Raw genomic sequence first — 14,381 nt, 5'->3', positions numbered from 1 at the left:
GAACATCAGTATGAAAATGAGAGAGATCTGGCCCTTTTGGGAGTTCTTGCTGTGGTCTTAGGGATGAAGTCTTGCAATTTACTTCAGACTGTAAGTAGGTGCTTGAGAGAAATTTCCCTTGATTTGGGCGATCCGGGAGGCTTCCACAGCTATGAGAAATGATCAGTTCAAGGCATGATCAGGTTACCCTAAGGGTAGGGATTTGTCCTTGCATCTGTTTTGACCCCATTACCATTGGGTATGTAATCAAATACATTTTTTTCCTGCTCTGTTCTGTTCAACTTGCTTTTTTGTGTACCCTTGAAGATGTGATGATCCGATACATTTGAGGGAAGTGACAGAGTAAACAGATGGAGATCTTTCTGTTTTGGTATAAATATTAACCATCAAATCAAATATTTGAAAACTGAAGAGTTTGGTGTTTGCTTTTCCTCTGTAGTTTGAAAACAGAAGTAAAGAGTTGAATGTGAAGAAAAACAATACAAAGGTTAATGAAAGTGCTACTTGTGTTCCTGAGTACTAGGAAATTATTCAGATTAAACTATGAATTTCTTGGCTTGCGATAAAGATTTAATTTTTAAAAATGAAGAGGTTGTGACTGTTTTGTTTTTTTCTTTTTTTAAATTAAAGCATGAATGCACTGGATATTGCATATTGCCAGTGTTCTGCTCTGTGCAGCCCAAGCTGTGTGTGTAAAATATCATTTGAGTAGTCTTACAGGCCTAATGGAGGCATCATCTCAGCTTTATAAATAATGTAAGTTGTGTATAATGTGGAGTCCCCAGAGACTGCAGAGAAAGCATCATTACCAGCCTTTTCAACCTGCTGGAGATCTTAAATTGATTTACAGCACTGAACTGGTGCAAAATGATACATCAGGATGACACAGGGTCAACCTGTAAAAGTCTATGATGTGAGCCTGTTAGTTCAGTCATCATAATTAAACCATATTATGAGGGCAGTGAAGCAAGTGTCTGTGCCATGTCCCATTGTGCTTCAGATACGGCTGGTTTAAGAATCAAATAAAGAGAGCTCTGTGTGTATTACTTAAGTTATGCAAAGAGTAGTTGAAATTAAAGTTGGTGGCCCTGTGAACAGTAAAAGCTGAACCAATTTAGGCTGACTGTCAACGTCTTCCTTGCAGTCATTAGGAGCTGAGCTGGATGAAGGATGTGCAGCTTCGGAATGTGTGCGTGGGGAAGTGGTTGTGAGTGAATCTCTGAAATTTATCCGTCCTTTCTCAAGGATCAGCTAGACTTCACCTGCAGACCGTGCTATCAGATCTCAAAGGAACAAACAGGCAAACAAGCCAATGGTTTGGCTTTGTTCCCCCTAGTATTTCTAGAAGTTTGTAACTGCCTGTTGAAATATTCCTGCAGATGTGAGTTCTTGTATAAGACATTTGTTTAAGTCATTTCTTGAACTGTGTGGCCAAACTTCTTCCAGAACAGAGACTGTAATTTTGAATACGAGTTGGCACAGGTCACTTTCCTTAGTGAAGGCAACTGCGGCTATTCGTGTTTTCCTCTAACAGCCCTAGGAAATAGCATGCCATAGGTAGTAAAATGTTTGCTAAATACTCAGCGTCCTAGGTCTTGCTGTTTCTGCTGGTAAAATCACCATGATGTGTTTTGAGAAAAATCCTGCTAAAACTGTTTTTTTTCTTCTTTCTCCTACTCAGTGTGCTGCTTGGGGATTTGAGAGTTTTGCATTTTTTAGTGTTTAAACCAACTCCTCATCCCTGAATCGGTGTGAATTTTTAATCTCCTGAGGGTCTCTCAGCCCAGAAAGAAACGTACCTTATTTTTAGTCATAAATATAAGTAAAAAAAATAATTTTGAGGCATGGAAGTGAGGCAGACAAAATAAATGGTCACTAGTGGTAAGAGATTTATTACTCACCAGGTTCGGTTGCACCTCAACAGCGTGTGCTTTAGCTAAGGTGCTTTTTGAGTGGCAGATAAAGGAATTAAAGCTCACTTTGGCATGCAGTGGCTTTTCAAATGTGAATGTGGAGCTGTCTTCTGCTGTGTCAGTGCAGATGAGGAAACTACCTGTGTTGGAAAGAGAGCCATAAAATCTGTGAAAATGAAAGTCAGATTGCACAAATTGCTTTATGGTTAATGAAGTGAGCCTGGTTAATGTGTGGGGGTTTTGTTGGTTTTGTTTCTGGTTATTTTTTTAATTTCTGGTTTAGGTTTTCATTACAAACTCACCGACTTTTGCTTTCAGAGTGGGGAAAGGTCTGTTCTGCCCATAAAAACTTCACTGTTTTTCCCTGTAGTAACAGGAGAGTAATGTTCTTCCACTGGCCTTTCTTCTGTGTATAGCAAAAAACTGAATGCATACCAGTCTTAAAAATTAAAAGGTGATTGGGAGTTCCTAGAGGTTTTCCTTTGAAATGTACTGGGTGGAAATTTTGAGTTTAAAATATAAACCCCAAGCTGGCAAGCAAGGTTTAAAATGCTGGTGACTTACAGGCTCATCTGCACAGGCATCTTGCACTTCTCAAGCTATTTTCCTCAAGCTGTAGAACAGCATAGAGAATTTTTATCTTAGAATGGAAGGTTCTGCTTGGGATGGGAAAGAAGTTATTTTAAATCGCTCTTTTTTAAGTTTTAGAGTTGTATCCCTGCAGTCTGGGGCGTAACTGTTTTTCCTTTAGAATGTTGCTATTCAAGAATTGAAATAACCAGAGAAAACGTTCTATTGGGCCTCTTGTGGACGGCTTTACAGAGGATGGATTCATGGGTGGGGACACCCTTGGCTGGCACAAAGATCCCTATCCTCCTCCTCAGACAAATGGTAATTTGCATTACAGAAGCTTTTCGGGTTGCTGTGTATTTGAGTGGGGGATGCCTGTGTTTTTTGACGGGATAGAGAAGGCAAACATTTCATAAGATGGGCTGATTTCAAGGAATGAAAACATTTTCTAGAATGAGCCCAGATCATACAAGATTCTCTTCCCTGCATCCATTTGACACCTCCATGTGTTGGCACTGGAAGTTCCTCTTAGTTTAATAGGAACAAAGGGCACGCACACTACTCCTAATTAGACTGTGGGAGGACAGGTATTGTACACGTGAAACACCGACCTCTGCTGAGCTGTGGAGATGGGTCCATTTGGATTATTATTTTTATTTTGGGACAGGAGGAAGGATGTGGGATTGCCCCGGTGGAAGGATTGTGGGGCCATAGTGCCACACAGCAGCTGGGTTGAGCCAATTCTAAAGGGTTTTCTGCAAGCACGGATTGCTTTGCTCAGTTGTACTCTTGTGGTGATCGCTGTCCTGGAGACTGTGTAGAAGCTGAGTTTAGATCAGGGGTTGAACCTTTTTTTCTTCCTGTCTCTAGACTTGCCATTGTAGGGGTGATGAGCAGTAGAGCTATTCTGGACACTTGCACAATTTGGTCGTTCTAATGTAGCTCTGTAATTGTTCTGGACTATGTCACTTTTATTCCAATATGGGTTACCCACTCAGGAGAGTGATATTAGAAGACATGTCACCAGTCTCTCCCGTTTGGTTCTTCCCCCACCCTCTCTCCAGCATGCAGAGGCAAAGTCTAGAGTACAAGGAGGAAAACAAATTATTTTTGAACCTGCCTTTATATAAGTCATTATATTTAGGCACTGTTCAAAGCAGTATCATCCAAACCCAACTATTATGTTGAGTTGGCATGTAAGCAAATCATTAATGTGGTTCACCAGTGATTTCTGAAGCATTATTTCATATTTCTGTACTCATAAAGGGAACACTCTTCCCAACATGGCAGCAGATGAGACCGTCTAAGCCGGTGTAGACAGTCTGAATTATAGCACTTCATGGTATTCAGAAGCATATCACTTGCATGTTTTTGTCATTAAAACTACTAAAATGCTAATCCACATCAAAGTAGTCTATGGACTATCAATCCAATATTTGGTAACTTGAAAATAAGATACCCATTAAAATTTTTTGAAGTGATTATAGACAGAATAATGAGAGTTTTTGCTGTCTCCTCGTGTCTCTCCCCAGCATGGGTGTAAGACTCTGATCTGCCCTCCTGTTTTGACTGATGGACCTTCCTTCAGTACTTGGAAGCTTTTTGAGGGGAAGCTGAAAATACGTCCTCTCAATACAAATTTCATCCACGAGTAGAACTTGGATTTCAGGGTTTGCAGCATTGCAGAATTTCTTCTACAGAGGTGGCTGATGTACATGCTTAAGGATGTGTCTAAGTAGATGAAAGGAAAAAAAGCACATGAGTACACGCTTGACGCTTCTGTGGCAGGTTGCAAAGTTTTCCATGAGTTCAGAGAATGCTTTTCTTTCTCATTGCTCAGCACTGCAAACTGGTATCTCATTCTTCTGTGTTTACGTGAAAGATTAAATTACAGAGATATTTCTCTTGTAAGTAATTTCAGACTTCTGATTTCAAGCATTTTAAGGCATTGAAAAAAATAGCAGCATTCTGTCTGATGTAGCATGTTGAAACAAGGGCATGAGACTCTTAAAGATACTGCATTCTTACAGTGGTGTGTATATAGGTTCCTTAAAGTGGATAGGTATGTCGTGTGTGTGTGCACATGTGGATACCCAAAATAATAGTCACTGTTGTTGAAAGTTGAATTGTTTGGATCAGATAAAGGTAGGCTACACCTATATATAGTTGAGAAGAGCCTGTAAATTTAGCAAGGTCTCTGTGTGTAATAACTATTTATATATAAATACTCAAATGCCGTTTAAATGCTTAAAAGCCTAAAATCAGTTTTGGTTAAAGATGAAGTAAATAACTGGAGAATCATGTTGCAACAAATTGTGGCTTCCCCTTAAATGTGTTCCTAAGGGTGATAGGAGGAGGAAACATCTGCTGTTTGGTCAGATGCTGTTAATGAGCTCCATATTTGACTTCATTCTGCCCGTGTATTTCACCTTTGTATCTGTTAGGTTTCATTTGAATATTGACGTGGGAGGAATTAATCAAGCACCCTTGTTGTCTTACATGCATTTTACTAGTAAGGACTTTGATTCAACTGATCTGTTGAGGGAAAAATACGTAGCTTGTAACTGGACGTATTTTCTGTGGCAGGGGAGAGAGGGGTCCCAAAATTTTGTCCAGATAAACATGGTATTGTGTGTAAGTAAGAGAGAGGCTGGAAGGTGGTGTGAAACTGACTTCTTCTGCTCTTTCAGTTGATGGTTTAATTCTCTGGAGTGTCCCTGTAATTTATCCAGCTGGAGAAGAGCAAAAAAAAAAAAAAGTATGGGTTGGCTTTTTTTGTTCTCTGTTGTTTTTTAACTACTTTCCTTTTCTTTCTAGCCCTCCCAAGATGTTGTAAAACAAACTCTGCTAGCGTTTTGGGAGGACAAAATAGTTGGCAGAACACCCTTGCTCACTGTTAGCCAGTTGTCTTTTTTCCAAGGGTTTCTGAGCAGTCTTACATGAAGCAAGAAATTTACTTTCAAGTTAGGTCACTCACTAGCACCTGCTCAGGAGTGTAGATTCTGCTCCCAGGTCCTGAAAAGTTATTAAAACTGGCTCATCAATAAAATGCAGTCCTGTTTGATAAAGGGTCTTTCTCTTGATATCTAAATGCTCTGGTGTGAAATTTGACATATTTTTCCCACTGTTACAGTTTCTGGGCTGAAATATACTTTGGGGAAGGTGGGTTTGGATTTATTTTAATCTAGGAAGGGCTTTATTCAGGTTAGTAAAACTGCAGACTACAATGTGTTTGTTTTTGTTTTTTTTTCTGTTGAATTAATTCCGTGTGTAATAATAAAATAATCCATCCTGCCTTTGCAGATGGGCTGGGAGACAAACAGGACATGAACATGACAGGGCTTAGTCAGGGTTGCTTCAGGTATCTGGTGCTATAGTGATGAGTAGGGGATGGGAACCTCTCTAGGTCAAAATCTTCCAGTACCTCACAACCAGTGAAAAATGTTGGAAATGGTGGGAAAGTGGCTTCTTACCCGGGCTGTAGGTGAAGCAAGGTGACAGTGATGAGGACTTGGTTTTAATGGAACTGAGCCGTACATGAAGCCAAACTTCAAGGGTACGAGCACCAAGGAAGGGTGAGGCAATTGAGAAGGCTTCTGGATTCTCTGAAGTCATCAAAATCAGGGAGAAAGCAGCTTTCTTGCATGTCTGCCTGTGCACAGCAAACAGAGCTCAGTCCCTACCTGAGTGTAGCAGCACTCGATGCAATGTTAGTTGTGCCAGGGCAAGCAGGGTTCTATCCAGTTGTCTTGAAACAGTTGCTTTCCGGATGTGTGACCAAATTAATTGGAGAACTTCACAGACTCACAGTATGGTTGAGATTGGAAGGGACCTCTGGAGGTCATCTGGTCCAGCCCCCTGCTCAGTCATGGCCATATAGGTTGCCCAGGACCACATTTGGATGACTTCTGTTTTTCTAGTTGTGTGACAACTGCTCTATTGTTTTGTCCCAACATTGAATAAAGTAGATTTGAAATTTAGTTGAACCTCAAAAGACCTGCCAACACACATGTGATGGCTTTCAAGGATTGCTACACGCATAATGCCGTTGCACTGGTTATATTTCAAATGTGTGGTAGTATTTCAGGAACCCCAAACACATCTAAAGCATGTGCTTTCCTGTACACGAAGGGAAGAGGGAGGTGGCAGGGACAGAGAGCCAACTTGAGTGGCTTTACTGAGGTCTTAGCATGAGCCTCCAACATTCATGACCAGAATTTCATCTCCCCTTACGCAGTCTCTTGCTCTTGTCATGTAGGAAGACACACACAGATAGTGCTAAAGGTAATCTTGCCTCCGATATATTGCAGCTGGGTTAATTAGCAGAGAGTGGGAACAGCCTTGCCCCCACATCCATGGGTGTGATAAAAGCGTAAGTGAGCTAAGAGGCAATCCTTTGGTGTCCGCTGGAGATGCTGTGAGGAGGAAGGGACAGAGGTTGTGTGAGGGACAGAAAGGGTAAGATGTTGTACAGGGGATAGACAGGGGTAGGTGGCTGTGCTAGGGGCAGGAAGCAGTGAGCTGGAACTGCAGAAGGAGGAGAGAAAGAGCCAGAATTGCGTGGAGCTGCCCATGGGAGGGTGCAGAGAAAAGGTAGGAAAGGCTTCTAGATAACAAGGAGCTGATATTTGAAGCCCTCTGAAGTTTTACTGAGGCACTCTGAGTGCATGGCTGTCTCTACTACGCTAATGTCAGACGCTTCCTTTTTATTGCTAAGAAGATAGGTAGATAGAACAGAACTTGGTTATGTCATCATCTTAGTTCTGCTGATTACCTGGTGAATGCAGTGATGAGCTATACTCGTCTGACAAATGTGAATTTTGACCTTGCTGAATGTCTTGGAAAAGATGACTTACACATAGCTTGCTGTCTTGACTGTTGCAGTTTCCTGTTCTGCGTTTTTGCCCGCTGCTGGCTTTACAGTCTGGCATATTTAATAACAGGCCCTTTATTATCCATGCTAGCTAGTGTCAGTGTTAAGTGCTTTCTCTTGGATGTAGTAGCCAAAGGAAAAGTCTTTGTCTTTATTAGCTTAAAAACGTAGGATAATGCAATTATAGTTTCTGTAATGTGTTGTATTATATTTCATGTGGAAAATATTTTATAAATGCTCTCAGCCTAAAACTCTGCAGTGTGTGGTATGTTTTGGATAGATGGATGTGAAATGGCTCTTTTTTTCCCCCAAGTTTGCTGTCTAGCTACTAGAACAGAAGGCAGTGGCAGTAGAGGGGGGTGAATTGCTTGCTGGAGTGTTTGGTTTTTCAGAACCAGCCAAGGCAGGGTTCCTCGCTCTGGGCATGAGAGCAGGTTTTGCAAATCAGCTGAAGTACTTGTGTCTGAATGTGAGCTAATCTTTGACCTGGATATCACTTCAAATTTGAGGGTGGCAGCTCCCTAAGATGGAAAGAACTCTTAAGAGCTGCGTTTCTCTCAGTTCCAGCCATGGATTTCTTCGCATAGCCTGGCTGGATGACTTCGGTGCTCGTATCTGATCTCGCAGAATGTGTCTTTTGGTTTATGTTGGTTCTGCCAGGTTAGGAATGTGAACTGACTGAGAGGTGGAGGGGAAGTTGTGCTGCAGTACCGAGGCTGGCACAAGGGAGTAAAGGGAAACCTTTTCTTTCTGGGTGGGAGCAAGCCCCTTGGGGCTTGTGGATCTGTGACCTTGCTGGCCCGAGGCAGCTGCTGGAGGTAGCCAGTCACAGGCGAGTGCTGTAGCGCTCCCAGATGGAGACTTCCTTAAAGTGCTGGCCAAGGAAAGGTCTAATTTACAGGGTTTTCTTCCCAGATACTTCTGTTGGTGATTAGCAGGGAGAGACTCGACTGCCAACAGTTACGTCAGCCACAAAGCCCCAGTGTAGCTCTATTGGCAGCAAAACGGCAGTGATTAATGGTGCAGTGTCTTTTATGGGGGGTGAGGGAGGACAGATGGAGAGCAACACTTAAAACAAGCTTTCCTGGTCAAGTGTTGTTTTGCTGGTATAAACTGCAAGCTGTCTTAGAGGTGTTTTTCTAGTTTGATGCAACTGCATGAGCAGAACACATCTAGTGCATGTGCTATGTGAGACGGGACAAGTGTTTTTCCTCAGGAGGAAGAGAATGTCCAAGTTTAACTTCTTGGTAATAGAAACTTTATTTTCCTCGTTAGAGGAATTTGAAAGAATTGGCAAACTGGGTACAGTTAGCAGCATTATCAAGAAATCAGAGAAAAGGCAAGTACTAAATCCGCTAAAAACGCTTCTGTAAAAGCAGATTGGCGTTACCAGAAATCACTGCAAGTGACGACAGTTAGGACACCTGAAGCTGATCTGTGCTGTGAGCCAGTGCACTGTTTGTAGCTTTCCTGGGTTCTGCACCACAGCATAAATCACCTTCAGATTTTTGGCTTTCAATCCACTTTTCTCAAAAGAAATTTAGGAAGCATTTGTTTTGGTGCTATGTGGTGAATGTGTTTAAAAGCCCTTACTGATTTTTGTTACTTGCATCTTTGTAGTATATTTCTTAACTTTAAGGAATTAGACTATCTACAGATTGAAGATACAAATCGTAGGTATTTCCCTAGTAGTGGGAGCTACTACTTTTCCTAGTGCTGGAATGAGGTACTCGCTGAATTCCCTTGTAGCCTGCTGCTGTGCTGAGGAACTCTCCAGAACATGGGAATCTGACTGTAACATCTTTTTCATTTTTACCTCTGGCTTGGCTAGAGGCTTCTTTGCAGAAAGCATCAGCATAACTGGCATAAATGCTCCAGGGCTATTTACTGCAGTTGGCTGGATAACTGTTCCCTTTGCCCTTCTCCCCCCCCCAGTTTATCTGGAATGACTCTTGCTCATGGTCAAACCCAGTGCATCTCCTGTGGTTTGTGGACGGGGAACAGTTGAGAACTGGCAGTGGGGATGGCAGGCTGCTTTGGCTCAAATCTGATATTCCTGATTTTTTCCATCACACCTTTGCCGAACTTCTTGCTTTCACTGATTTGGGACATGAAGACTCTCAATTTTGCAGCCCAGCCAGCAGTCAGGGTTGTTTGAGCCTCAAGGCTTCTTATCTCGGAAGCTGGGGAGTGCTGATTTTAGCCCCAGAATGAAAGACATCTACGTAGTAGCTAAAAGACAAGGAGTCTGAAATCTTTGTGTGTTCTTTCTGTGCACTAGCTTGTAGCCTAGAAGTAAATAGTCTTGGCAAGCGACGTTGGAACTTGGAGTTCTTCTGTCCATCCTCAGTACCAGGCCAGCTGTGGCTGTTTGTTCAGTAGCAGACAGCAGTGGAAAATTTGGAAGCGTTATGACTGTTCTAATCTAGCCTGCTGCTGGCCTCGCAGAGCATGTGGAAAATGCTGTGTTTTGGTGTCTCGACTGCAAGAGACTTTGCAAAACCTGGCTTTTGAAACATCAAACTGGTCTCAAAAAATTACGGTGGAGTGATTAGTAGGTTGTCTTATTGCCATACGCACAGTCATACAGGCTCTGTTAAGAGGAGCTTGCAGATAAGGAAAGGGTACTGAGTGATTCTTTATGTGGCTTGGTTCCTCTTCCAAAAGTCATGAAAAGCTTACAGATAACCAGGCAATCAGACAGACAGATTACAGCCCTTTTCTCTTGTTGTAGAACCTCCATATTCCCAGTAAGCCGTGTAGGAGGATATCTCCCACTTCCTTTCAAGCTATGCAGTTCCCAACTGCTGTATTAGCTATCAGTTCCTATCTGTGGGCTGAAGCCTTTGTACAGAATGCTCCAAAGCCTTGATCTCAGGAATATGAGAAAACAGTTTGATGTGAGATTCTGCAGATGTTCTGGCACAGGGCTGTGACAGCTGCTTTTGCCTCATCCCACAGTTTTTTGGATCTCTGACTCATGTATGTCTGCACCCTTGTTTTGCCCTTTTGGAAGGGGAAAGGTGTGTCCATGACTTCTGGGTCTGTTTTTAGCGTAGGCACGCTCAGGGTTGTACCTCCCCTGCAGGTAAAGGCTGCGATCAACCCTTTCTAAGTGTTTGTGGGTGCATTTTAAATGTTAACCCAAAGTGTCCATGACTTGTCTCAAGAGGATCCCTAATTTGTACTTGCCTGTAAATTGTAAACTTTAAAGAGTTTGTCTTTTGTGGAAGCTGAAGGGGCATCTATAAACGCTGTGATCTTCCATTTATAAAGGGTCTGTGACTTAGGAGGGCTTGATAAATATCAAGAAACTGCCAGGGAGTATCTGCTGTGGTGGGGTTGTGCAGCTGCTCCTCACTGTCCTGAGGACCTGGAGCACACTGGGCTTTGTGTCATCTGAAGTCCAGTCCTGGTTTTCAGAAGGCCACTCGTGGCATGCTGTAATTAAATAATGTTTCATTGGACAGTGGAAGTCTGGCAAATATTGGTGTTTGTGTCTGAGTTGTATAAACTTGGCTTGGAAAGCTGTGTCATCTTTAAACACTTTCTCTGTCCAGAATGGTAGTTGTGAATTGCAGGGCACTTGATGAAATTCAACGTGGGCATTTTAAAGACATGAAGAAGGTACAGTGTTTCAGAAGTTGTTTAAAGGCAAAATAATAGCTCTCTAGTTTTTACAGATAAGGCAAAAACCAGGAAAGCTGGAGGAATCCTTTTAAAAAAGTAAAGCGTGCATCTCATGAAATGCGCTTAAATGTCTTTAGCATTGGCAAACTGACTCTTCCTATTTTAGGTGTATAAATGGTTGGTGGAGAACAAATTTGTGGAAAGATTAATTGAACAGCATTACTTTTTTTGTTTAATTTTCATCAGTTTGTTTTGTTTTGCTGAGGCTTGACCCAATAACTCTTTTATTAGTGAATAATTTTTCTTCTCAGTTTTTGTCATCTCTTGATCTGGTGAAGGATTCTGCTTTAAAGCTAGGGATCTTGAGCTGTAATTTAACATCTTTACTTAATCTCTGATAAATGAGGTCTGGGTCATAGTCTTTAGAAGTGGTTTAATGCAGCTGATGTAACTGTATTGGTGCATGCTCTTGGTGAAATTAATCATTTGTAGGAGCAGTGACTTGCCTCAGCTGAGCATAACTGGAGTGCATTTGGTGGGGTTCCCCTCCTTAAAATATACCCTGTTGGAGCACTGCTCTGGCTGGGGCTGACAAACCTCTCTTTAAATTCATGCAGTCTGTGCTAGACTTTGCTGTTCTCTGAAGACAAAACACATCTTGCATTTTATGAGCTTCACTCAAAAATTTTGATGCCTGAGTGGTGATGGGGCGTTTTTCTTTCTTTTCTGTTTTAAAGGTTTTCCTTTATGCTGCAGATGTATGTTTTAACTGCCTAAAAAAACCCCTGAAAGTGACATGTCAGTAAATTTTCCCCATCTCACCTGTGAAGGAAGTTCTTCCCGCCCTGTTCTGATGAATTGGAGGGAAATGCTTTTTTCAGCTGATAAAAAGAAATAAAATTCCGTGCCCTTCCCAAAGGAGGAATTCAACAATTGGACAAGTGATGTGGGACCATGTGTTGGTTTGTAAAAGGATATAGTTTGTAAAGATGTTTCCTTTGATGCCTGTGATGAATATGGATGTGTTTCCCTTGGAGAGGGTTTTGATTAAATTATGCAATTAGAGCTGACCAGACAGATCTAAATATAGGAAGAGGTTTCAGTTATCCTGCCTTTGTGTGTATTAACACACCCACACAGATGTGTGTTTGTTATTGTTGTAAACAACACCTGTTTTCTAAAGACAGTTCAAAAAGTCAGGAAAGGGAATGGTCTTTGTGGAAAAAGGGAGTTATGCAGGAGTTTTATGATGAAAGGGAAAAAAAATGAATCTGTTTTCCCCAGATTTTTCACCTTTTAGAAAAGGACTTCTAACTTATTCTGATAGCTAGGCTAGTCCTGGCATCCTTGTGGGTGTTCACAAACCAGCACAAACCAGTGCTCCAGACTGGTCTTAGAGGTTCTCCTGCATTTTTCGGGACTTGGTCTGTGTCATCTAACAATGCTGACTGAGATCCTTGGCTGCTCCTGTACTCCTGAGTGCTCTCAGTGTCCTGGTGGGACAATGTGTTGAGTTTAGGGACACCACAGCACAAATGACAACGATAAACCTGCCCCAAAGATGCACAATGAAATACTTACTGTGGTGGCTGGTAAATCATAACGTCTCTTGACAGCTGTTATTTTTAGATAAGTTTTTCTTTTGAATGTCTTGTCATAGTTTGAAGATTTCTTTAAGAGGCCTTTAGCTTGGAGAGAGTGAAGAATGACGAGTCTCTTCCTACATAGCATTTAGGAAAACACCTTATGAACACTATTCTGGCAAGTTTTGTGATTCACAGCCTTGTATTCATCTTCTAGGTTATTTTAGTGTAGTTCACATTTTGCAGTCCCATCTGTGCCAGAGTTTTGACTAAATCATCAAGTTACAGTTCCTTCCTGACCTTGGTTAAAGTACTAGGCTGCGGTTTTAGAGATAATCTTTGAAAGCACATCCGATTCAGTCCCGCTGCTCGCCGACACCAGAAGGGATTTGTGCACACCTGGATGGATGTTTTGATCTATCCTACTTGTACTAGCCCTGCTGTGCACCAGGCTTACCCAGCTTCCTGACCAAGTCTCCTGGCAAACTTGGTTTTAGTTTTTTCCTGTAGTCTTGGCAATATAAAAATAAGCACGGCAAGGAGACCAGCAGGCGGTAAAGGGAGAGCTGGTGTTTTGTGCCTTTTTTGGAATCTCTCATGCATCTGAATGCAAGGATGGGTAAAGTTCAGCAGTGTGTTTTTCATCTCCGGTGAAAAAGGCAGGATTTGAGGATCTGGTGATCACTTAGGAGGCTGTATAGTGTTAGTGTTTTTTGTAAACGTGGTGGAAATAAAACCCATGAAGGATGTGGTGTTTAAATTCGGAGTATGGTTTTCAATAGGTCAAAACAGTTGCAAAGGTATTGGGAGGAAGTGTTCTTTAACCAGGACAAGGGCAGATCTAATTGTTGATGCATGTTTGTTAAAACTGGGAAAGAGCCTTTGCCATGTGCTTTTTTTACAATGATATACTTGCCTAGAAAGACTTCTGTTCCATTTTAGTTGTATTGTAACACAGGATTCGGTTTCTAATGTGTATGGAAAACGGGTATTTTTTTCCCAGTGACACAAGAGTGAAGCTACCATACATCTTTCAAATCTGGTACCTTCAAATCCAGAAGACCTGTAAGAATTTGCTATCATTTAACTCTTGCAGTTGTGATAGCTGGGACTTCAAGGGCAAGGAGCAGTGCCTTGTCTGCCAGAAGCCAAGTGGGGAGGCGGGTGGAAGAAAAGCTGCGGTTCACTGTAGAAGCTGGCCGAACACTGTGTTCTTGGTTTGCACTGTGGGGAGCACTGGGATGGAGCTGGCAGATCCTGATAGTGTAAGGTTATCCCTTTATGCTCTGGACTAACACAGCAATGGGCTTTTTGGGTTTTGGGTCACTGTTGCCCTCCTCCCCTCTGCTGGTAAATCCTAGGTTGCCCCTATGCTTTCATTTTGCCCTCCCCCTGCCTGCTGAACTAAAGGGTGCTCGTGGGTGTCTGACAGGATTTTCCCTGTGGGCTGTACGCTGATACATGGGAGATTTTCTTGGAAGGGCAATCCCTCAGCCAAATAGCACAAGGGATGGCCCAAGACAAGTTTTGACAGACGGGGTATTTTGGGCTGTAACAGAGGTCACTTCACAGAGCTGGCTGCAGATTGCTATCCTCCTGGCCCTGGCTGGGTCTAAGTAAGGAAGGGAGCCTAATGCAGTGTCAGGAAAACCCTGCCTACTCTGTTAGGTGTGATGAGGTGTTTTCAACACCACTGTGTTCCTCTTTCCTCGAACGATGTGTTGTATATCAGAACACAGGATCACATATTTCAGTGTCTTTTTGAATTCTTCCTACCATGCCAAGAGAACATAAAAGAGTTAGGTTTTTTTT

General features: G+C 42.2%; 1 protein-coding gene across 7 annotated transcripts in view; it reads left to right on the top strand.

Annotated features, from left to right (window-relative positions):
• Positions 1-14,381, top strand: part of SMAD1 (SMAD family member 1) — a 77,570-nt gene that overhangs the window by 35,862 nt on the left and 27,327 nt on the right. The window contains exon 1 of one of the 7 annotated variants that reach the window (XM_066186534.1): positions 6,809-6,941. The exons of 4 other annotated variants lie outside the window; for them this stretch is intronic. The gene's annotated coding sequence lies outside the window, so the exon portion shown is untranslated. Of the gene's footprint in view, positions 1-6,808; positions 7,077-10,960; positions 10,984-14,381 lie in introns of those variants that run through there. 2 more of the 7 variants (XM_066186532.1, XM_066186539.1) reach the window with 2 other exon arrangements.

This window comes from Chamaea fasciata, unplaced genomic scaffold, assembly GCF_029207755.1.
Source record: "Chamaea fasciata isolate MVZ Bird 193981 ecotype frontalis unplaced genomic scaffold, bChaFas1.0.hap1 SCAF_6, whole genome shotgun sequence".
In the NCBI taxonomy this organism is placed as follows: domain Eukaryota; kingdom Metazoa; phylum Chordata; class Aves; order Passeriformes; family Sylviidae; genus Chamaea; species Chamaea fasciata.
The sequence above is the reverse complement of the archived record's forward strand: the minus strand, read 5'-3'. Positions and strand labels throughout refer to the sequence as shown.